Consider the following 26,214-nt stretch of genomic DNA (forward strand, 5'->3'; position numbering starts at 1 on the left):
TTGGTTTTCTATATCCAGGGTTGTTTCCATGTGTTCTTTCTTGATTGCTTCTATTTCCATTTTTAATTCCTTCAACTGTTTGATTGTGTTTTCCTGGAATTCTTTCAGGGATTTTTGCGATTCCTCTCTGTAGGCTTCTACTTGTTTATTAATGTTTTCCTGTGTTTCCCTAAGGGAGTTCTTCACATCTTTCTTGAAGTCCTCCAGCATCATGATCAAATATGATTTTGAAACTAGATCTTGCTTTTCTGGTGTGTTTGGATATTCCATGTTTGTTTTGGTGGGAGAATTGGGCTCCGATGATGCCAAGTAGTCTTGGTTTCTGTTGCTTGTGTTCCTGCGCTTGCCTCTCGCCATCAGATTATCTCTAGTGTTACTTTTTTCTGCTATTTCGGACAGTGGCTAGACTGTCCTATAAGCCTGTGTGTCAGGAGTGCTGTAGACCTGTTTTCCTGTTTTCTTTCAGCCAGTTATGGGAACAGAGTGTTCTGCTTTCGGGCGTGTAGTTTTTCTTCTCTACAGGTCTTCAGCTGTTCCTGTGGGCCTGTGTCTTGAGTTCACCAGGCAGCTTTCTTGCAGCAGAAAAGTTGGTTTTACCTGTGGTCCAGAGGCTCAAGTTCGCTCGTGGGGTGCTGCCCACGGGCTCTCTGCGGCGGCAGCAACCAGGAAGACCTGTGCCGCCTCTTCCGGGAGCTTCAGTGCACCAGGGTTCCAGATGGCCTTTGGTGTTTTCCTCTGGCGTCCGAGATGTATGTACAGAGATCAGTCTCTTCTGGTTTCCCAGGCTTGTCTGCCTCTCTGAAGGTTTAGCTCTCCCTCCCACGGGATTTGGGTGCAGAGAACTGTTTATCTGGTCTGTTTCCTTCAGGGTCCAGCGGTGTCTCTGGCAGGGGTCCTTCCGCTCCTGGGCCCTCCCCCACAGGAGCCCAGAGGCCTTATACGGTTTCCTCTTGGGCCAGGGATGTGGGCAGGGGTGAGCAGTGTTGGTGGTCTCTTCCGCTCTGCAGCCTCAGGAGTGCCCACCTGACCAGGCGGTTGGGTCTCTCTCTCACAGGGTCTGGGAGCAGAGAGCTGCTGTGGGCCAGGATCCGAGGGTGTGGGACTTCCGATAAACACAGAACGTGCCCGGTCCTAGAGGAATTCTGCTTCCCTGTGTCCCAAGCTCACCAGGCAGCTTTCTTGCAGCAGAAAAGTTGGTCTTACCTGTGGTCCCGAGGCTCAAGTTCGCTCGTGGGGTGCTGCCCACGGGCTCTCTGCAGCGGCAGCAACCAGGAAGACCTGTGCTGCCTCTTCTGGGAGCTTCAGTGCACCAGGGTTCCAGATGGCCTTTGGCTTTTTCCTCTGGCGTCTGAGATGTGTGTGCAGAGAGCAGTCTCTTCTGGTTTCCCAGGCTTGTCTGCCTCTCTGAAGGTTTAGCTCTCCCTCCCATGGGATTTGGGTGCAGAGAACTGTTTATCTGGTCTGTTTCCTTCAGGGTCCGGCGGTGTCTCTGGCAGGGGTCCTGCCGCTCCTGGGCCCTCCCCCACGGGAGCCCAGAGGCCTTATATGGTTTCCTCTTGGGCCAGGGATGTGGGCAGAGGTGAGCAGTGTTGGTGGTCTCTTCTGCTCTGCAGCCTCAGGAGTGCCCACCTGACCAGGCGGTTGGGTCTCTCTCTCACAGGGTCTGGGAGCAGAGAGCTACTGCGGGCGGGGATCCGAGGGTGTCACCCTACTTCTTTATTTGGGTTGAAGCCTTTTGAAATTTCCTCCACCATACTAGCATGTTCATCGGCATCATCATTGTTTAGCTCTTGTGTAGGCTTTTGATGAGACTTTAAGGGTGCAGCCTTTCTAACATTTCTCAAGACATAATTTCATAACTTCATGATCTTTCAATCTTAAACTCTTCCCCTCTCTTCTCCTGTTATGATCTTTGAGGTAGCGTGTATTTTACCAGTTGCAATTGAACACCAAATAATCTATTGCTCTTTTATTATGATTTACTGTAGTCTTCTTTCCTTCCTCCCTCCTCTTTCTTCTCTTTTTTCTTTCTCTTTCTTTCTTTCTTTCTTTTTTTCTTTCTTTCTTCTTTTCTTCTTTCTTCCTTTCCTTCTTTCTTTCTCTCCTTCTTTCTTTCTTCCTTTCTTCTTTCTTTCTTTCATCTTTTCTCTGGCTGTCTTGGCACTCATTCTGTAGGCAAGGCTGGCCTAGAACTCAGAGATATCTGCCTGCCTCAACATTGAATGCTGTGGTACAAAGCCCATGCCACCACCCCCTGGGTCTGTTGCGGTTTTCTGTAATAGTCTTTGGTGCAAAGACAATTTTCTTTATTTAGGAGTGAGAACTACCTTTATCTGAGATTAAAAGGATAAATATTTAGAATGAAGTTAGTAATTATTCAGCTTTAATTAAATCGTAATCAGTCCTAAGTTCTCATCAAAGATCCATTGCTTTACTAACCCCAGGCTGTTGGTTAGGCTTTCAGTGAGTGCCAAGTATGATTTCCTTCTTGTTGAGCAGATTTTAAGTCCAATTAAAATAGGGAGCTATTGAGTGCCATTACATTCCTCTAGGAGTTATTACGACCTGCTGGCAATTGCTGTGATTTGGTTGTTTTCCCCTTTTGAACCTTGCACTATGACTTCTGGTATCATGAAATTCAAGGAGGAGAATTCCTGATATGGTAGAAATCAGGTCTTTTGGATCCTGTGTCTGAAGTGTATGGTTTTGTCAGCAACAAGGACTTACCTTCCACCTCTAGGAAGTACCCAGTAGAGATAATAGCCGTAGTCTCAAGAGACTAATAAAATGCCTTTGAAACACCAATGATGGCTTCACAATAAAACGTCATAGAGAACATGACTAGAGAGAATATACTTTAAGATAATAAAAAGCTAGATATGAGAAAAACACAGCCAACATTATCCTAAATAGGAAAGAAAATCTGAAGCAATCACACTAAAATCAGGAATGAGACAGGGTCATCCAATATCCTCATTCATTTTTGATACTGTGCTTGAAGTAGTAGCTGGAAGCAATAAAGCAAGAGAAGAAAATTTAATGCACACAAAGAAAAAAAGAAGACGGAAAAATTACTCTATTGGTAAATAATATAATATATAAAGAATACAAATATTCTGTCAAAAATTATAAAAGTGGTCAATTTTTAAAATATAGCATGAAACAGTATAAACATGCTCAAATCAATGACTTTTCTATGCATCAGCAACTGACAAAGATCATGGGCATACTCCTATTCACAATAACCTCAAAGAAAATAATATATCTAATAGCAAACTTAACCAAGAAAGTGAAGAACATTTTAAATGAAAAAAAAAGTCTCTGAAGAAAAAGATAAAGACACTAAAAAGGGAAGAGACATCTCCATTGAATATTTGTAGAATTAAAAATGTGAGGATGGCCATTCCACCAAAACTCACCTGCCCCCTTTTTAGCTTCTTTCCTTTTTTTAAATATATAAAACTTACAGATTTTGAACAAACTGAAGACTGCTAACAGTTATGCATTTTGTCTTTTATCCATAATTAAAACCACAGCAGATATTGTGTTGGTTTATTTGTGCCACTGTGTAAAAAGCAATGTATATAGGTGAAAACAGGCTGTGATGAAAATTATAGTTGAAGACCCTCCACAAGGCAATATGCATCATACTTCAGCTGAGATGGGAGATTGATATATTAAGTGCCTAAACACACTTCAGAAAATCTATTGATGTAATTCCTACTACATACCTTTGGTGACACCTTTTGTGGTCACCTTTTGTGGTAAATCCTAGAGGCCTATGGTGTCTTTTGTTTAGGAGATGCAGACAGCACAATGGTTATTTAGATCTACTGAGGAGGATAGATTGATTTTGTATCCATCCACGGTATGATCTGCTTTCAACTTCCATAAAAGTCTTCTGATACAAATTTATACTTGCTTTGCATAATTTCAGTCAGTAAGAAAAATTATAGAAAAGGGGGAAAAGGGCTATTTTCCTCTATTATGGCACCTGCTAAATTTACTAACAAATTATTTAAATACCAGGTGTGTAAGTCACATTATAGTAAGTGACATTTGTTTCAATAAAATAATTTTTAAATTAATAGTTTAATTTTTCCCAAATCCATGACATTAAACTTTATCTATGTATTTTTATCCATGATGTTAAGTTTCAGAACAGTGACTTAATGATATTATTAAATTTTATAAGCTTTTCATATTCTTAATATTGTTCTATAAACAATTACCAGAAAAAAAGAATGGGAGACACATATAAATATGATGTCCCTGAAGGTAATGACCTAGAAAACGTACTGAGAATGAGCACTATATGCATTGTTATATATTAAGAGTTAGAAACTGTAATTAGTGAGATTTATGTTAAATTTGAGAAACTTTGATAAGAAATACAAAATATTTTAGTTACAATTCACATCCTAGAAGATTTTTATTGAATTATTTATTTACATTCCAAATGTTGCCCCCATTCCTGGTCCCCCTTCCAAGAGTTCTTCACCCAAAGAACATTCTAGAAGATTTTAATATTTAAGTTCTTGAGGCAATCTGACTAAAAGCAAAAAGTTATAGCTGAGATAAAAAAATGAAACTCTATTTTGATCTATCTTAATCTATTAGAGGAGCTTCCTACCAAAAGAATGCAGAACTCTTTATTGAGATTTTGTTTTGACAAAGAGATGAATTTTCTTTTTTCTTCCTTTTTTTCTTTTTTCTTTTCTTTTCTTTTCTTTTTTTTTTCCACTCCAGATTTTATCCCCCTCTGGGGCACTTCCTGGGGCCTCTAGTCTCTGGAGGATTAAATGCATCTTATCTGTCTGAACCCAGACCCAGCAATCCTCTGCTGTATATGTGTTGGGGCCTCATGTTAGCTGGTGTACGCTGCCTGGTTGGTGGTCCAGTGTCTGAGAGAGATCTCCTCTGGGGTCCATTGAGACTTCTACAGGGTCACCCTCCTCCTCAGCTTCTTCTAGCTTTTCCCTAATTCAACCACAGAATTCAGCAGCTTCTGTGCATTAGTTGGGTGTGAATATCTGCATCTGACTCATTACTTGTTGGGTCTTGTGGGTGAGGGGTAGAGGGCAGTCATGATAGGGCCCTTTTTGTGAGCACTCCCTAGCCTGAGTAACAGTGTCAGGCCTTGGAACCTCTCCTTGAGTGAGATCCCACTTTGGGCCTGACTCTGTACTTCCTTTTCCTCAGGCTTTTCTCCATTTTTGTCCCTGCAATTCTTTCAGACAGGAACAATTATGGGTCAAAATTTTTGACTGTGGGATAGCAACCCTATCCCTCACTTGATGTCCTGTCTTTCTGCTGGAGGTGGGGTCTACTAGTTCCTTCTCCCTTCTGTAGGGCGTTTCATCTTAGGTCCTAATAGTTCTTCACCACCCAAGTCCCTGGTAAATTTTCAACACTGCCTGGACCTTTCAAGATATATCAATTCTGTTTAAATTAGGGTCACACCCACACTGCACATGAATTTGTGCTCTACAACATCAAAGTCTTCAATATCAGCTAGTAGGTCGCTTTATTGTTTTTATTGTTACTGTGTTTGTTTTATTAAATCCTCAACCTTAGTGGCTTAAACTGATCGATCATGATCTTTATATGTCTAGAAAAAGACCAAAACAAAGAGAATTTCTTATTATTTTAAAATTCCCAAGTTTCTAAGTTTGATGGCTATGAATGCACACAAATGGCGATACAGAGTTACTATTTGAATTTGCACTTTAAGTGTTTTCATATACAAAAACCATAAAGCTAGCCAATCAAATAATATTTATGTTGAAAACAATGAAAGAATTTGCATTTGTAATCTTTTATGTGAGTGGTTACCCAAATGACTTTTAGGTTTTAATTAAAACTTCCTTTGTGGAGATGTATGATAGTGTTCTAATTTAGTTCATGGTGGCAATTTATAAAAGAAAGAAATATTATTAGTAATTAATTTTGAAACTATTTCTTTCAGTGTATTTATTTATAACCCTTTTAACTCTTAATTCAGATATTACTTTTACTAAGTTAGTGTAGAATGGGGTGAAGAATTCTACATAAACCTTTTTCCCTAACAAAGGGTACTTTTCAATGTTAAAAACACCTTTTTTTTATTTGAAAATTACAAGTGCCATCCAAATTTATTTAGTGCCTATATTCAATGATTGAAATATATGAACAGTCATCTTTGAAAGTAAAATTAAATGTTATAAAAATTGAAAGTCTATGCAAACATCAGTGACATTTTGGAAATTAAATGAATGCATGAAGGAAAAAAATCTTGGTTTAATGTCGACATAGAAGTAGAATTATTATACAAATTTCTCTAGAGGAATGGAAGTAATAGAGTGAATATATGACATTAAAGGGTATTTATTGGATTGGTTTTCAGGAGAAGGTCTTTGGAGGTCAACAATCACTGTCATCGTGAATAGTAGCAGAGGACTGCTAGCTGTTTAGTTCACAAAGTTGTCTCAGCAGTCTCTACCTTATGCTGATGGACTTGTGGATTCCTACAGAGCATGGAAGGCTGCAAGAGTTCTGTTCTGGTGCCAGGAAACAATAGCGGCGGCAGCAGAAGATTTAGCAACAGGATAGATGAACTCTTCTGTTAGAGGAAATAGCAAGCAGGCAAATCACAAAAGCTTTTTCCTTAGACTTATACATCCAGGCTTCTACAGAAAGCAACCACCCACTCTGGGAGAAAGTCATTCCTTCATTTAACCCTTCTAGGAAATGTTCTTCTAGACCTAACCCAAGACTCATATGTTAGTTGATTCCAGATCCAATGAGGCCATCAACAAAGAACACAGGACAATTCATTCTATGCAAATAAGGGACTCTTCCAAAGATATTATGAAGGATAATAAAATCACATCACATTCAGAGCGACTTAGTGAAAAAAAAAAGTAAAGATTATGGAACACTGTTTCCTTAAACACATTATCAGAGGACAGAAAACAAATGCTAGAATGTTGATGATAATTAGATGCATGATGGGCAACCCCTAAAAGCCAAATCAAATCAAACAAACAAAAACGATTTCCTGACTTTATCGCCAAGCTTCAAATAAACTCTTCAAGGCAAATAACTAAATTCCTTTGATAATACTTTTTAGATACAATTCCATGAACCATAAATTCATGATCCTTAATATCATGCATGAAAGGAAAGTGTGTTTTATACTTAAATTGCAAAATACAGGCAAAACTGTTGTAAACCACACCTAATAATGGTGTGAACCCTGACACTCTTACCTTATATAAATATCAGGTTATTTCGGGAGGAGTTGCATTTCAGTTTCACATTTATAAAACAACACGTATTTCTAGATAAGGTAGAGCTAATCACTTTTAGTAATTTATAATTCATTAGTTTCATAAGAATGTCAGTATATTTCAGCAGTAACTTATATCATACTCATTTCCATACTTGCTATATGGAAAACGTTATCTCGAATATAAACATTTTTATTATTATTGATTTATATAAGTGTTATTAAAGTGCAATTCAACTTTGTCAATGATTTACAATGGCATTTTTCTTCATTCATTTACATAGCTTGTGAGAAGGGTTGCTGATCACTTACTTGTATTGGGGTAGTCAAGGGTTGGAGGTGAGTATTCCCTCATTGGTTGGACATGGTAACCTGGGAACACACTCTGACAATCCAGTTGTTTCTGTTCAAGTTTCAGAAGGACTGGAATAACTTCTTAATGCTCAGGTGGCCCAAGTAGCCCACTGAGCCTTGAAGACTAGGTTTCTTTTTTCTTTCTTTTAAAAAAAAATGGCACCCTAAGAGGTTTCAGGGAACAGGATAGCAAATGATGGTTCAAAACCAAAAGCGATCTACAGATTCAATGCACTCCCCATCAAAATATCAATCCAATTCTTCAAAGAGTTAGACAGAACAATTTGCAAATTCATCTGGAATAACAAAATACCCAGGATAGCTAAAACTATCCTCAACAATAAAAGGACTTCAGGGGAAATCACTATCCCTGAACTCAAGCAGTATTACAGAGCAATAGTGATAAAAATTGCATGGTATTGGTACAGAGACAGACAAATACCAATGGAATAGAATTGAAGACCCAGAAATGAACCCACACACCTATGGGCACTTGATTTTTGACAAAGGAGCCAAAACCATCAAATGGAAAAAAGATAGCATTTTCAGCAAATGGTGCTGGTTCAACTGGAGGGCAACATGTGGAAGAATGCAGATCGATCCATCCTTATCACCCTGTACAAAGCTTAAGTCCAAGTGGATCAAGGATCTCCACATCAAACCAGATACACTCAAACTAATAGAAGAAAAACTAGGACAGCATCTCGAACACATGGGCACTGGAAAAAATTTCCTGAACAAAACACCAATGGCTTACGCTCTAAGATCAAGAATCGACAAATGGGATCTCATAAAACTGCAAAGTTTCTGTAAGGCAAAGGACACTGTGGTTAGGACAAAACGGCAACCAACAGATTGGGAAAAGATCTTTACCAATCCTACAACAGATAGAGGCCTTATATCCAAAATATACAAAGAACTCAAGAAGTTAGACCGCAGGGAGACAAATAACCCTATTAAAAATGGGGTTCAGAGCTAAACAAAGAATTCACAGCTGAGGAATGCCAAATGGCTGAGAAACACCTAAAGAAATGTTCAACATCTTTAGTCATAAGGGAAATGCAAATCAAAACAACCCTGAGATTTCACCTCACACCAGTGAGAATGGCTAAGATCAAAAACTCAGGTGACAGCAGATGCTGGCGAGGAAGTGGAGAAAGAGGAACACTCCTCCATTGTTGGTGGGATTGCAGACTGGTACAACCATTCTGGAAATCAGTCTGGAGGTTCCTCAGAAAATTGGACATTGAACTGCCTGAGGATCCAGCTATACCTCTCTTGGGCATATACCCAAAAGATGCCCCAACATATAAAAAAGACACGTGCTCCACTATGTTCATCGCAGCCTTATTTATAATAGCCAGAAGCTGGAAAGAACCCAGATGCCCTTCAACAGAGGAATGGATACAGAAAATGTGGTACATCTACACAATGGAATATTATTCAGCTATCAAAAACAATGACTTTATGAAATTCGTAGGCAAATGGTTGGAACTGGAAAATATCATCCTGAGTGAGGTAACCCAATCACAGAAAAACACACATGGTATGCACTCATTGATAAGTGGCTATTAGCCCAAATGCTTGAATTACCCTAGATGCCTAGAACAAATGGAACTCAAGAACAAATGAAACTCAAGACGGATGATCAAAATGTGAATGCTTCACTCCTTCTTTAAAAGGGGAACAAGAATACCCTTGGCAGGGAAGAGAGAGGCAAAGATTAAAACAGACACAGAAGGAACACCCATTCAGAGCCTGCCCCACATGTGGCCCATGCATATAGAGCCACCCAATTAGACAAGATGGATGAAGCAAAGAAATGCAGGCCGACAGGAGCCGGATGTAGATCGCTCCCGAGAGACACAGCCAGAATACAGCAAACACAGAGGCATATGCCAGCAGCAAACCACTGAATTGAGAATAGGACCCCCGTTGAAGGAATCAGAGAAAGAACTGGAAGAGCTTGAAGGGGCTCGAGACCCCATAGGTACAACAATGCCAGGCAACCAGAGCTTCCAGGGACTAAGCCACTACCTAAAGACTATACATGGACTGACCGTGGACTCTGACCTCATAGGTAGCAATGAATATCCTAGTAAGAGCACCAGTGGAAGGGGAAGCCCTGGGTCCTGCTAAGACTGAACCCCCAGTGAACTAGATTGTTGGGGGGAGGGCGGCAAGGGGGGGAGGATGGGGAGGGGAACACCTATAATGAAGGGGAGGGGGGAGGGGGATGTTTGCCCGGAAACCGGGAAAGAGAATAACACTCGAAATGTATATAAGAAATACTCAAGTTAATAAAAAAACAACAACAAAAAAAAAAGAAAACACTGAAGTGAGATGAAATGGTACTCTGAGGTATCAAGATGGCTCAGGAAGATCTTCCAATTCCAAACCAGTGACTTTTCTACCTCCTGGTATCTATGAGCACTGTGTTGAGAGAGGCAGGCATCAGACAAGAATAGGCAGTACACTTTCACTGTACTCATGGTGTGCAGGGGCAGAGATAGGTGGACAGTAACTATTCCTAACCATTTCCAGGACAGTGACAGAATAATTGTTGAGCTCGGCAACAGGAGCTAGAGGAGCTTCAGAACTTCAAGAGAAGCTGCCCTTCCAAAGTCCGCTGTTAAATCCCCAGACTTTATTGACTTGGGCAGCAGGAGCCCTCCTGTTTCACAGCAGAGCCACTGTGGTCAAAGGAATAGAGATGCAGCAGGCCCTCAGGTGCAGCCTGGACCATAGGAAGTGGCAGTTGGTTCTTTATCAATATATCCTTGACATGATGGACATAAAAAAAATGCTAGTAGCTGTGTATACTGTTCAGCCACTGAGAGGTCCTTTCGAAAGACATCTTCAGGCTGTGCTGCGACCCAGCCTGCAGTGCGAAATATTCAGGAGTTTAGGGATTTGTGAGGGACCAAGCTTGGAGTTTTTGTTTTATAAGCTTCTGCAAAAGCTGAAATCTGAGCAAGGAGGACCCATTATTCCCATGAAAGTTCCCTGTGACTTGTTGGCCCTAAACAAAGGTTCTTCTTGTATCAAAAGCAATGACCTCATCCTGGTTATGCTTTTAGATTATCACTTCTTCAGGTTTTTTCCACATTGGTCTAATCTGATCTCACTGTATGGAGTATGGGCAAAGGTGGCAGTGGGAGCCATGAACCAGGCACCTTTTGATTAAACTTCAGAAACTGAGAGATTCAGAAGAATTGTTGTTCCTCGGAGTCTGCCTCGTGTTCATTTCTCATCTCTCAAGACACTATTTAGGATGTTAGAGGCCTTATTTCTGTTAAATATAAAAACAAAAGCACTGTTACTAAATCTTCTAAGATGTGAAGGTTGGATGAGAATTGTATGGAGGGTTTAGAGCAGATAAAGTCATGTCGTGTGTGTGTTTTAAATTGTCAAATAATAAGTAAAAGTTATCCTAAAAATATCCTCCAAACCTGAACACATGCATGCAGATTTTTCAACCAGATTAAAGGATTAAATCTCCAGAGTCTAAAAAATGAAGAGAAGCTGAAAGTAAAAGGATGGAAGAATTATATAATATTTGAGCACGAATAAAGCAAAAGAAATAGACTTATTTAACATGAAACTAAACTGACTTGTAGGAAAACCATGATAGACAATGGGCAGTGGCCATTTATAAGAGAGAATGGATGGATGTAACAGGCCTCGAGACCTTACAAGTGATGTCGTGATAGAACCACATTCAGGCCTTGTAATGCAGCACATACACAGTAATGCCTTCCAAAACAGAAGCACAAGCTAAGTCTCCGAGGATGAGACAGGTGCATCAATGTACTAGCTTTGCTTTAGCTCGGTAGTACGGCCTCACACTAAGTGCTCTTCTTGTTAAACCGAACTGTGTCAACAAAGGATGTGGGTTTTGTGCTTAAAAGGCTAAGAATAGCAAATCTGGGGCTGCTTGATTTGAGTAAGTTTCTCCTACAGCCACTTGCTGGGAATACAGGCTTTGTACTTGGCTTTAAGAGTGCCTGTGTGTGTTCTTTTCGGAAGTTACTGTACAGCATTCTACTTTGTGTTCACTTAGTACTAATGGTCAGAACCTGTGGAAGAAAAATTTATGAGGAAAAATTTCTAATCAAAATTGAGTGATCATCCTTTTTGACTTTTAAAACTATCTATAAGGAATTAAAAGATTTTTATATGTTCAAATAAATATAATCTAAATAATATATTATATATGTTATACACATATAAACTGTCTAATGACAATTTGTACAATAATTATATTAAGCAAAGTATTCAGGAAAATGGCCACATCTTAGCCAAATAACAAAATAAAATTATTTTTAATGAAAATTATCTGAAACGAACCTCACAATATCATTGACTCTTAAATGTTTGAATCTACTTTTCTGCCTTTACTTTGATTTATTTACTCTTTTCTCACATGTTTGTGTGTTTGTTTTACAAAAGGATGCCATGGAGCACTAGCTGCTGTAACTCACCGAATAGCTCTGGCCTACTGTTTCTCCTGCCTACAACTTCCCAGGGCTAGATTAGAGGATGTGTCAGCAAGCCCAGACCCCATTATGTGTTAGTTTTGGTTGTATATCAGAACGAACACTTCATATAAGGTGAAAAGCAATTTTGTTGACAAAAAGGATGATAATTGTAGGAAGAAGTATGCTCACTCTGGCTGGTTGACCAGATTTATTTAAAACCCTTCCCATTTGTTTTCTCTTTATAAAGTAAAGTTCTTAAAAAAAAGACCTTTACAAAACCACAATCATGTGTATTTTCAGTATTCATTCACAGAGTAAATGAAAAAGAAGGAAGAAGAGCTAAGTGTAAGGTTTCCTCACATTTCCTTGTCCAACCAAGTAATGGGTATAATGTACTGGGGTGAAGAACTTGGGGAGGGGGCAACAGAAGGGGGCAATATTTGAGACATAAATAAATAAAATAATTTAACAAAAAATAGAGTTCTTTAAGGCACCCTCCTCTTTTTCCTTCCACTTTCCTTTTTCAAAAAGGCAAACAGCACCCTTGGTGACTGGAACCTGGCCAGACCAACAATCCCTTCCTTATTATTTGAAGTAAGTTTGGGGAAAATGAACTCTAGCAGAAACATTACTTCACATTCAGTCAGTACTGACAAAAGTAAATATGACTCAGTTTTCAAATAATGTAAAGAGCAAAAGCACCATGAACACCAACTTGAGCTTGAATAGTCCACAGATAAAGCTTGAAGACTGATCTCCTCAGCTACACTATGTTACATAAATGAGTGGAAGCCATGTGCTAAATCTTGAGTGTCTTTGTGATCTTAAGATGTAACTAGTCTAGAAGCAGAAAATGCCCTAATTAGTAAGATGTTTACTAATTTTAGATAGCTTCTTCTCTCTATTGAAAACAGATTTCATTACTACTGTCCACTGTTATCTTCCCCACTTAATCTCTCTGTCAAAGACTTAAATTTTAGTGCCAGATTTCTGCCAGATAATTGGCCTTACTTGGCAATAAATACCACATACCTCTCACGCAGGTCCTTACTTTGAAACACACTTTACTGCATATTTCTGTGTCCAGGCACCAATATGCTAACTGGCGTCTACTTTAATCCATGCGACACATTTGGCAGGCCTTTCTTACTCAGAAAGGGACTGGAAAGAATTCACCACCAAGAATATTTCTATAAAAAAGCAACAAATCAAAGCAACCAAACTCCGTTCTGACTCATGAATGCAGTTCATTAAGTTAGTCCTGTGGTCAGAGGGAAGAGAAGTTGAAGACGCAAGCTTTTCCAGTAATTTGACCAATACATTTCTCTTTAGAACATAAACTGTAAAATTTCTAAAGACAATTTTTTATCTAACATTGCACAGTACCTATAACTTACAAAAAAGGCTATATTTTATAAGAAACAACAAAATTAGTTACACAAATTACTACAACTCTCTGTTGGGTATGTTAAGTCATAAATCATCCACAATAAACCCGGATACCAGCTGTCTTTTGCTTCACTGCTCTTTTAAACATGTATGCATTTATTTACTGTGTGTGTGTGTACATAAAGTCCTGAGAACTCAGTCCTGTCTTTTACCACATGACCCATGGATCAAACTCAGATCATGAGGCTTAGTAGCAAGTATATTTACCCACTGATCCACATCTCAGGCCTTGCTGTTTGAGTGTTCTATATGAATATGCCACACTCTTATTTGTCTTGACATTTTGGGTATTAAGAAAGTGATAAGACAATTATAATTATTTGAACTTCTGAATGTTTACAGATAAGAAAATGATAGTATTCCTTTGTACTTTATTGAGGTATGTAGAGGTATGCTCAAATTTAAACTTCAAGTTTACATGAAAATGTATTTCTTTAAAATCATCTTTTCACACAGTGTCTTAGGACTTTATTGGTGTGAAGAAGCATCATGATTACCAAGGCAATTCTTGTAAAGGCAAACATTTAATTGGGGCCGGCTTACAGTTTCAGAGGTTGAGTTCATTATCATGACTGGAAGCACAGCAGCCTGCAGGCAGACATGGTGCTGGAGAAGTCTAGCGTTCTATATCTTGATCCAAAGGCAACTAGGACGAGGCTTCCTTCCACACTGGACAGAGCCTGAGCATAGAGTTTCTCAAAGTCCACCTTCACAGTGACATACTTCCTTCAAGGTAACATCTCCTAACAGTGCCACTCCCTATGGCCAAGCATTCAAACACATGAGACTATAGGGGCCATACCTATTCAAACCACCAAACATTGATCACATGGAAAGCCTCACTCTATTCTCAGAACTATCCGTGAGCAGTTAGGGGCTGGAGAAATGGTCAAGACTATTAACTGCTATTACCCAGGATCTGGGTTGTTCCTAGAACCCACATGACACCTCATAACTGCCTATAACCCATTTCTGAAAAATCTGTCATCTTCTGGACTTTCTGAGCTCCTGCATGCATGTGATACACAGAAACTCATTTAGGGACACAAATAAATTCTTTATAGGAGTAAAAAATTAGATCCACTTATTAATGAAAGGCTTATCATTCCAAAATTAAAACAATTCAATTTTAAAAAGAATTTTCAAAGGTTGTAAGTCCAATTTGGTAACAGACCATTGACATTCTCCATTATATGTTATACTTTCTTATTAGTTCCTATATAATGGTGTCCTGTGAGTTACTATAATCATGATATTTCTTACCACAAAATTCAATCACCTCTCTGAAATTTTGCAAAGAATAATAATTAACAAATTTTCATACTAACGGGTAAAAATAGTCAAAGCAAAGTGGGTAATTAGAACATAAATTTTGTGTGTATATTTTCTTTCAAGATCAGACCCTGTCATATAAAACAATGCTATGTCAGTTATTTTTAAGGTCATAACTAGAACAGAAAATTCCACAAGAAAACAGTAACATTTGTGTTTTAGATGAAGTGTGTGTACATTCATGATGCATGAGAATAGCAATGATTGCTACAGTGTTCTTCCTCAGCTGATAAAATAAATAGTGAAACAGAATGCACAGTGAGGTTCTCATATTCCTGAACCAGGTAAATATAAGTAAATAAGCATCTGAATATAGAGCAGACAACATTTTAACACAGTTAATGAGAAGATATCATTCAAATTATAAAATGCATCATTTGTCAAGAATTATCTTTAGCAGATTATTTTCTAAGCTCTCTATTTCAAAACTGAAAACTCTTGATAGTAAGGCTTTCCTATGTATTCCAGTTAACTAGAAACATAGCCATTAAAAAGATCAACTCTAAGTTTTTAAAAACCCTTCTTTGCACATTGTTAATACATTTTAGAAAGTTCATTTTAAGGAAAAATTTAAAATCAAAACAAGTATAAAAAATTACAAACAGAAACTTTGAGGTAAGGTCCTTAGTAGAATCCAGAGAGGAGAAAATCATTAGCTTGAGTTAGGAAAGTTGGCCTTTCTCTTCCTGCTAACATTTTTTTTCACATTCTGCTTTTGATCATCGCTAACAGAGTTCATTTGTGCTGTTTCCTTTAATGTTCCTTTGCCTCATCCCATCTATTCCTCTAACTAAGGAAGATTTCAGGTTTTCAAATAAAGCCTTGAGAGAGCAAGGGCCAAGCAGATTGATAACTAAGCGGGATGCCTTATTAGCAGAAGCAGAAAACATTGGTGAAGCCAAAACATCCCTGCAAAGATTGCAGTGTTCATTTCTTTTTCCTTACAAAGTTACTTCTACTTTGTTGGTTAAATTGCTCTCTTGCTGGCTGAAGAATCTCCTCATTAGCGTGAAGCTATAAAATATTAACAGAAGAATTACTCTTGCTTTGGAACAAGATACCTTGAATAATTTGCTCAATATATTTAGAAATTTATATTCTCTCAGTTAATTTGAGAAACTGCCCATCTTCCCAAATAGGAAAGCATGTATAATCAAATATAACAACATGAAACAGCCAACATCCCACTGCAGAATAGCCTGTATTCCACCACATCAGGCATTTTTATTGATATATTTGACCATAAATTTACATGAACACCATAACTCCCAAAGCATGTACAAGACTATCTGCCTTTTTGCAAGGTTCACGAAAGATTAAAACCATTAACCAACATTCATTTTTCCCTTTAAGTTGTTGAAGTATATATTGGCATGAATAATTATCTCTACTGTTAAGGAGACTATCATAAGATACATCATGGTTAGGAGTCTGTCATTTTATCTACCAAACAAGATGCTAAAAGAAACTCTACAAAAAAAAATTTAAGGTTTAATTTGTTCCACAACATAACACATGGACCATACCACAAAAGTAGAGGTCAGAGGACAACTTGTAGAATTAGTTCTGGGATTGAATTCACATCATCCAGCTTGACAGAGAGTGCTTTTACCTGTCGAGAAATCTCATTGGTCCCATAAATTGCTGTCTTAATGAAAAATAGTTCAGACATGAGATAAAGAGTAAATTAAACACTGCCTGTCTTCTCTGTACAATGTATAGTGAAGAAATGCAATCAAAGAGTCAAAGTCAAGCCACATCACTCACATTAAAAACAACTATCACAAAACTTTCTTTCCATTTATTTGCTGAAAAAAATCAAAACATTTAAAATTAATTCTAAGAGATAGCTGTCAATAATTACTCTGTATGTAATAAACTTGGTAAAATGAAATAAAAATTATTCTTACAAAATACATTGAAGTTATCTTTTAATATCCTCATCAGAAAAACTTTTGTAAGTTACTTAATCTAGGAAAAGATACTGCTCTTTTAAATGTCATATTTAAAGACTTAAGAAACAATCCTAATATACAAAATTTTAAGGAAGTAAATTTCACTGTATATTGTTATCCCGAGTGAACAGATCACTACATCCTGAGAGACTGAATTAAAAGAATAAAAATGTAATTTTTCAGAATATTTGGCTCCATGGTGGAACCTTCAATTAGGGCCATCCCCTATAAGCCATCATTATAGGAATGGAGGAAAGATAGTGTCAACCACCATGGTCATCTCAGAGGATGTACAAAAGAAATGTGGAGGGAGTAACAGTGTATTTAAATCCCCAGGTACACGATGCATGCAAGAAACAATATTAGCCCAGTGCTCTCCATTTTGAAGAGATGAACACCTTGATACAATGAGTTGAACGGATTTAGCATTCATCACCATTTAACTCCAGCCCAAATCATCATAAAATAAATCAAAGTACTAAACAGACCCAAGATGATCCTGATCAGACCTGGAACTATCTGGAAAATAGTCTGGACTCACAGATTAAGTATTAGCCCCAAGTATGGTCGAGAAGTAACTGTAATATGAATATGTAATATGTAGTATGAGGCTGATAGTAGAGTATGTTTTAGTCTAGCCATCACTAAATTGTTCTGATTCAGTGACCTCGAGTCGAAAGAATATGTATCCTTACAATTTGAGCTTTCATTTTCATTTCTTCCTTCCAACCCCCTTCCACTCTAAATTATACATACTTGTTGTTCTAACCAAGATTCTATAGCTCAGCATGTGCTCACTAAACAAGAGACTCCACTTGGTCAGGTTTATTTTCATAATCAGGCATGCTGCTACAAACTTCATGGGATAAAAGAAGTCCTGTTATTAAAACTGAAGAATTCATTGGCTCAGTAACTTTCTAGAAGTGGATGTTGAGGGAGCAGAAGGTCATGCATGCAGAACTGCCTCGACATCCCCCAGAAGCCACACAGCAGAGACTGTAACAATAATCCCATTTACCTCTTCCACCTATAATTTCTCTATGAGCTAGGGTGTAGAAAAATCCTAATATAAAAAAGTGTTTGTATATTCATAACAGTAAGTACTTTGGTAGGAAAACAATTAAGATATCATTAGATGATAGGCTGATAAATGTAGGATGCTCACTCTGGTTCATTTTATATCCTTGGGTAAGCAACTTAGCAGTGGAGATAAAGGCCAAGGCCAAGAAGTCAGCCAGATCTGTCTTCCACCCCACCAGAAGTCATATAAATGACTTCCTTTACTTAAACTCTGTACCTTCTTGTTCTAAAACAAGGTCCAGAGTGTTTTCCTCACAGATTTTTCTTGTGGAATTTAATTGCATAGTGTCTACACTAAGCCGGTTGCAGTTTTTCACAATAAATGGGTTGTTAACAATAAATAACATCACAGAAATGGCAATTAGAGAATAAAACTTAAAATTCCCAAATTTCATGCAGACTATTCAAATGCCTGTAGCCTATGATAAAACATCAAGAATATGCAAATTTAAATAAATACTTTGGGATCATTAGGTATCCAAATAAAAATGTCAGAAGCCCTGTAGTAGACCCGTAAATATGATACTTATGTGCTTCTTGTATCACTGTAACTGCAGCATAGCCTCACTAGTTATATTTAATGTTAACAGAGATACAATGTATACACAGACCTAAACCCACATTTTAAAGACACTTAAACAAGAAACACTTTAAAATTCACATAATCTAAAGTGAATCATTCTCTCCAATTGGTTAATAAAAATATAAGATCTTTTAAAAATAGATTACTTGCTTTGAGATAGTTTTAAAATCTGAGGGAAAGCTTCAGGATGTATGTGTACCCGGTGTATCAAGAAAGATTATCTCCCACTGTGATTTTGGAGATGAATGTTATTATATTCCTTTTAGGCGTTCTTTTTTGTATTTATTAATACTTAATAAAATATTAATCACAGGGGAAAAAAGGAAGATTTTTGTCTGAAGTAGTTTTTCATGCACCATGCAGAGCAGTCTAGGCTAATAATGTAAACAATTTGACACCACATTAATGAAGGCTACACTGGCTGAGTCCTTGTTGCAGTAAACTAAGCAGAGGCTGAGTTCTAGAGAGATTCTGACCCTGGCAAGCCTTTTTAAGCTTTGCAAAATTTGTTCCCATTAAAGTCAGCAACATCTTTCAGCAGGCACACTACGGCCAATTATACATACCCTTGTATTTTAAGGATAGAATTTTAAAGACAGTCTAAGAGCATTATTTCTTCATAACTATTAAGATGGTTCAGAAACTTGACATGAGGTGGGGTTTTTTTGTTTTTGTTTTTGTTTTTTTGTTTTTTTTTTTTTTGGATACTTCAATAAAATGTCGTGAAGTTTGGACAATTGAAAGAATGTATTTCGTGTTTTTATTTCTACTCTCAAGTTCACATGCTGGGTTAAGTTGCATGCACAAGGGCAGGCTAACCTAATCCAAAGCCTGACATTTCATCTTAGGCAATTAGGCATCAACTTTCTCACCTATATGAACATAGTCTGAAGAGACAGTCAGCAGAGAGGCTGATTGGCTTTTTAGAATTTCCGTTCAGTGGACAGATTGAAATATCGCAGGTCCACACAACTTCCATTATCTTGTGCTGTTTCTAGTGATCTGGATCAGGCACTCCTTGCCCACCTCTGTATCTAAACTAACATCGTGTAACTAGAAAATTTAAAACAAAGAACACTTTTGGATTCTACCACCTTAGCTGAACACCCACTTTTACCTTCCATGAAAGCTCAGATAGCATTCTGGATCTACAGCAAAGCTTCTCCCATCTCGCTGTAGCCACGTCTCTGATATACCCGCCAACATATTTTAAAATTGTTTTTATTTATGACTTTCTTTGTTCTGTAAAACTATGAAAAAAATTGTAAGCTGATTTAACATTGTAAGTTAGACTTAGCAGCAATATAAGCCTTTGTTCTCAGGCCACAGTCACTGAAAATGGGTTCCATTTAAGATGAGAGAGAAGCTTTTTATGTTGACAACTGTGAGACATGTTTAAAATTAAATTATGACACAAATAGGATAATTTTCAATTGGGACGTGAGTATTAAGTGCGAATGCTAGGTCCTATGTAATAGAAATATAGAAGACAAAGATTAATATTCTGAAATGTTTATGGAGGAGTTTGTGTTAGAAGTTACTTGTAAATTCAGTAGAGGATTAGACAAAAATGACCAGAAATTAGTTTCATCTAAGATTTTGTAGTTTTATAAGGGAAATGGATAGCAAATATATAAAATAATTGAATATATATGCAACGAAAGGGTCAAAGTACAAAAATAAAGTCAGCAATGAAAAAGATGCTCAAAGTGCTGAGGGTCATAGACCCTTCAAGTGTTGGTCAGTTGCTGGAAGTTATGAGAGGAAGTAAATAGACTTCCAATTGCTGAGTGTGGGAACTTTGCAAACATGTTGCCTTCTGAGTTAGTCCAACAAGTCCTAAGAAAAGACTGGAGTGAACAGAAGGCACGGGAGCTTTCTATCCCCTGTCTACTATCTGTACTCTCCCGAACTCTGTGGTGTCTCCACAACCAGATTTGATTCCCTCAGAAATAGAGTGCCCATTAGAAGCAATGAGCCCAGTTTTTATTTTATTTTTCCAACAGTTGAAAATAAGCCTTGCAATTTTCTGATGTCCCTAGACAAGTGCTTTCATCTTGCCTGATGAGTCCTCCACAAATGTGCTTCCAAACAAGGAGACAGCATTTCTCTCACTCGGGCTGACACCACTACCTAAAAGTTGGGTCCTTATTTCCGCAACCAGGAAGCACACCTAAAATAGCTCAGTCTCCAGCTTTGAACACCAATAACCCAATTATGTTCCTTTTAGTTCAGCACTAGATATAGTAGACATTTCTTTTAGTTTCTCGCTCTTTAAAAACTTCATTTTATTTGCCCTGTATTTTCTTTTACTTTTCAGGTTATAATATAATTACATTGTTTCTACCTACCCTTTTCTCCTTCCAAAACTCAAATATACCCCTCCTTTGTTCTCTTTCAAATTCATGGTCTCTTTTTTTAATTTATTATTGTTATGTGCATACACACACACACACACACACACACACACACACATACGAATATAACCCTAGTTCATGAAATGTCATTTGTATGTATGTTTTCAGGGCTGGCTACTTGGTGTTGGTATTCTCTTGCCCAGAGAAGACCATTTAGATATTTTCCTCTAGTTTTCAGTATTCCCTAGTTGTTTAGTTCTTTGTGTAGTGCTAGAGGCTGATAGTCTTTCCCATGTTCACTTTGGCATATCCACTGACATTACACTTTTGACTTTACTAGGTGACACAAGCAACCAACTAATGCTCTGTACCTAGTTAACATTTTTTTCTGTTACATGTTCTTAAAAATGAAAAATATAATCCAAGGGACAAAGAGAGTCTCTCTGAATAAAGACCTAAAGAAAGGAGGAAATACACTGTTCAAAAAGAGAAAGAAGCATATACTCCACTAAGTTTTTTTATTTTATTTTATTTTATTTTATTTTTTATTTTTTATTTTTTTGCAAAAGCTCTGTAGTAGATTTGGGTCTAACAAATGCCAAGAAAAGAGATTGCAGTTTTGGAGAACTGGTAAGAGTGGGCGGAGTGAATTGAGACCTGAGAGCTGTAAAAGCAGCCCAGTGGATGGTCACCAAGAAACAATGATGAAAGGTGTTTGAAGAGTACTCCTTAGGAGTACAAAAATAGAGCAACTATTACTCTCCGGGAGAGGACAGTTTTTGAGAGTGTTCTGGGTAGGAAGACTAATGGTCTTCTGTATAACTCACTGGAAGGATGTTAGTTCAGACTTGTGGTGGTTTATGAAGAATGCAAGGCTGTTGTATGAAGAGATGAACAGCTCCAGCTACTCTTTTAACTACTCCCGTGAGGAGAATAGATATGTACTTGCTGGAAAATATAATGTTTCTTAACTCACTATGAATTATTTAGCAACACTACATAATGAGTATGGTAAAGCATTCATAAGTATTTGCAGTCAATTTAATAGAATTGAAAAAACAGAGTAAACACAATTTATTAATCTCAAACTACTGCGAGTATCAATAATTGTTTAGGCAAAATTTGGCTTTCTCTTCACCTTAAGAAAAATAATTAGGACATTAGAATTACAACAAATTAAAAATCCATACACTTGGACACTAAAGAATTGTATTCCTATTTATTCTATGTGCCATAAAGGATGGATAATTAGACAGAAAGGTAAATCAGTGTGAGAATCACAGACATAAACTGATGCTTACTGATTCCAGGCCTGCCTTCAAAGCTGCTACAAAGCTACTATTATGCCTGCAATAATGTTCTTCTGTCAAATTTATAGCCTCTTAACTTCATTTAAAACATTAAATGTAAAAGAAATAAAGGTAAAACAATACCAATTTGTCATTTTTGGGAAAATTAAAACATTTAAAGTGAGAAAAATACTTCTTTTAAAGGTAGAAGCCATATTGAATTTAAGATTTTTTTACATTTGGTTTACATTCTTCCAAGACCTGAAAATTGAGTAAAATTTGACTGCTAGAAATACTGGGCAACTGTCAGAGCATAAGTAACATTTTTAATGAAAACTAATCGCAAATGCTATTTCTCAGTCATCTTTTATGTTTGGAACCTTGGACAGTTCCTTTCTATGTCAGAAAATCTGAATTATGAATCTATTCATCACTGCTGGTTATTTGAAAAAAAAATATCATGTAGTACCCTCATACTAATTTATTCTAAATAAAAAATAAATGAATAAATGAGAAATTATATCATGCTAAATGTAGTATTCACACTCTGACGAAATCCATTCTTTTATTTTAAAACATTCTTTATGAATAATTGATTTTAAGATGGCTTAATTTTTTGAACGATTGGAATCTGAGAAATTTGCTTAAGAGGCAGGTATATTTTGTATATGAGAGAACTTAAATGCCTTAAAATGAAATAATGTCTCAAAAGAAGGCCAGTTTCAACTATCCTGTCTACACTGGTGCTAGCTTTTGTTTGTGGTAACTTAACTTTGAGCAAAGTTTTGCATGCATTGGGAACACACTTCAGAACAGTTGGAACAGCCTATCAATGATGTTTTCTAGTTTAGGGGAACAGAGTGACTAGGGTTCTAATGTGTCACCCAGTATATTCTAGCAGATAACCCAGCCTTTTCAGTTCTGGGCATGCTCAGAACATATAGTTTTGTACAGCCAGTGCCCACTGACTGTAATGTTTAGATAAATGGTTACTGACAATCTGGGGGGATACAGTCATTGAGTATACATGGGTGATTCCATGAGCCTACAATGGACAATTCCAAATCTTTTGTCAAGGGACAGTCCTGTTGAAACCTAGTGAGTCACAAAGTAAAATAGAGAGGCATGGATGTGCAATGGAACTTGGAGGAAGGAAGCATTGTTGGAAAGGAAACTGAAGAGACTGGAGATGAGAAAAATCAGAATTCATTATATATCTATGACACTTTCAAATAATGCATTTAATAAAAATTATATTTAATGTTTAGACTAAAGTTTCTCTTATCCCTTGGTCATGATTATAAAATGTGAGGGTTAGAAAATGACTAGGTCCAGGACGGAGTCAAATAGAAACTGTTGAGTTAGGGTTTTTCTTCAACTGGATCCTGAGTTTTAGCTCTGAGAAGCGTAAAGCATATAACTTGTATTTTTTATTTATTTTTTATGTTGTAGATGTCAATAATTAAGGCTGGGATTTTAAAGAGACCTTGAACTTTTAGGGTAATGAATTTTTCAACGAATGGAATTTTAAAATTTGGACTCTGTTTTATAATGTGGTATTAACAGGATGCCTTAGAGACAAGGAAAGTTTGTGTGCTAAGGGTAGTGTGTTTGTGTATCAATTTGACAAGAGGCGAACTTGTGATGGCTAAACTTGGTTATCAATTTGACATATTCTGAAATAGAGAACCTCTATATAAATATTGCCTAGCTCATGTTGATCTATGGACATATCTTTGGAGGGTTTTCTTGATTTCTGATTTATGTAGTAATGACCAGCCTATTGTTGGCGGTGGCACCCCTGGGCTAGTGGACCCTAATTAATAGAGAAAAGCCATCTTAACATGAAGCAGAAGAGGCAAGCCATTAAGCAGTATTCCTTGAAGGCCTTTGCTCCAGTCCAGGCTTCCATGTACTTGCTTTTAGTTTCTGCCATGGCATTCCTCCATCTTATGACTTAGACATGTAATATAAAATAAACCAATCCCTTTCCAAGTTGCTTTTGGTCATGGTATTTATCACAGCAACATAAATGTATTAAAATTGTTTATTTCTAATTTTTAGTAGGTTCATTAGGTTGTATAGACTTTGGGTTTAACATTGGTACATATGTTTTTTTTTATATTTTTGAAAGATTATTTTTATAAAAAGTGTGTTTTTTAAAAAAGCAATCCAGAACAACAATAAGAGGCATTTACTATTTAATCCGTGAATACAGAATTTACTTTTATTTCACAATCCTGATAGCAAACAAAACAATTAAAATGCTGTTTACACATGGAATGTGTGGCATATATTATGCATTCGTACATATATTTATGTGTATATGATGTTTATGTATATGATATATGTGTATATTCAAACTTTTTCAATTGTGAAAAATAACCATTGAAGATATAGAGAGTTGGTAGATATTCTATTTAATTGGAATTTCAAGATGATACATTCCTCAGAAATGTACAAAAGAGTTAACATATTAAAAGAGATCAGGCATTTGATTTTTAAATCTAAATTATTAATGCCTTGAGTCACTAAGATTTACACAGTTCTACTCTTAGTATTTGGAAGTACATAGAAGTTCAATGGAAAACTAAACATTTTACATTTAACATGAATATACTTTTTAATTGAGAAATTGAAATCATAATTTCCAAAATAAAATCCTAGGATTACCTTTATTCTTTTGTTCTACCTGAGTTTAATCTCATTCAATGATATCATGTCTCTTATTCCTGTGATGGCAAGAACCACATTTTCTAGACTATTGTGAATAAGGTTCATTTAGAGGTTTCAAATGACAGGTAAACAAATACCTCATTACACGTCATAACTTCTACACATTGCAGAATTAGGAAATATCATTAGCTGGTTAACTTTGTGACCTCGGGCTCTAAAGCATCCATTCGGACATGTTTTCTGCACTATGCAAAAAATAATATTAAGCTATTTTGAGTAATAGAACAGATATTTTAATCCATTTTGTTTTGATCTTAGGGACAGTAATAAATAACACTTAATAAGAACAAAATTTGGCATGATGCTTCAGCCTATATTGTCATGACCTTGAGTTTCTTCCAAGGAATAAAATTGTTGACCACAAAAAGAAGAAATATTGAGCTAGGAAAGATAAAGAAATCTGGAAACAAATAAAATAAAAGCAACAAACAAATCAGCAGGTATTTTCTTCTTTATAATACATTTACCAAGAGACAAATTTTAAGTTAAAAATTATTATTAAATTCCAAGTTTAACATCCTTTATTTACCTACATTGGAAGCTTCTATGTTACCTTTTGGCAACATGAAAGCTAGTTTTGAAAACAGTTATGTAGTTAGGAATATATATATATATATATATATATATATATATATAAAGATATACATCTTTAGATGTAACAACAATTAATGAAAATTAATCATGAATTTGAAAGAAAGCAAGGAGGGATATATAAAGAGTGTGAAAGGAGAAAAAGGAAATGATGTAACTATATTATAATTATGTATGTCACATTAGAGTCTCAAAGAAGAATCATTAAATCATAAGTTATTTATTAGAAGACACACATTATACATAGAAGAAAACATCCATCCCTACTGAAAGGATAAATTAATTAGGTAAATTAATTGGATTTCGAGGATATGGAAGTAGAACTACATAGATACAAGTTATTGATAATTTTTAATTTAAATGTGTGTACATGTACAGTTGTGGGTGTGAGCTCATGAATATATGGTTGCCACAGTTCACATATCAACATCAAGGGCAACCATGGATTCTGGACTCTGTCTTCCAGTTTACTTTAAACAGTTATAACTACAAATACATATCCCAAGCCACCTTCTCCATAAAATTCTGGGACTTTCTTGTCTCTGCTTATATCTCACTTTATGCATTCTGGAATTACAGATTGAACAGTACCAGGTAGGTCTGTCTTTCTACAGTCCCTAATATTATTCAAATTTAGATCCCTACACTTGTGCAGCAAGTGATTTATATACTAAAAAAATCTCATCTTCATTTTTCTCTCTGAAGAGAAAGACAATTTTTAAAAAATAGAAATAAAA

This window comes from Rattus norvegicus, chromosome 18 (genome assembly GCF_036323735.1).
Source record: "Rattus norvegicus strain BN/NHsdMcwi chromosome 18, GRCr8, whole genome shotgun sequence".
Taxonomy (NCBI): domain Eukaryota; kingdom Metazoa; phylum Chordata; class Mammalia; order Rodentia; family Muridae; genus Rattus; species Rattus norvegicus.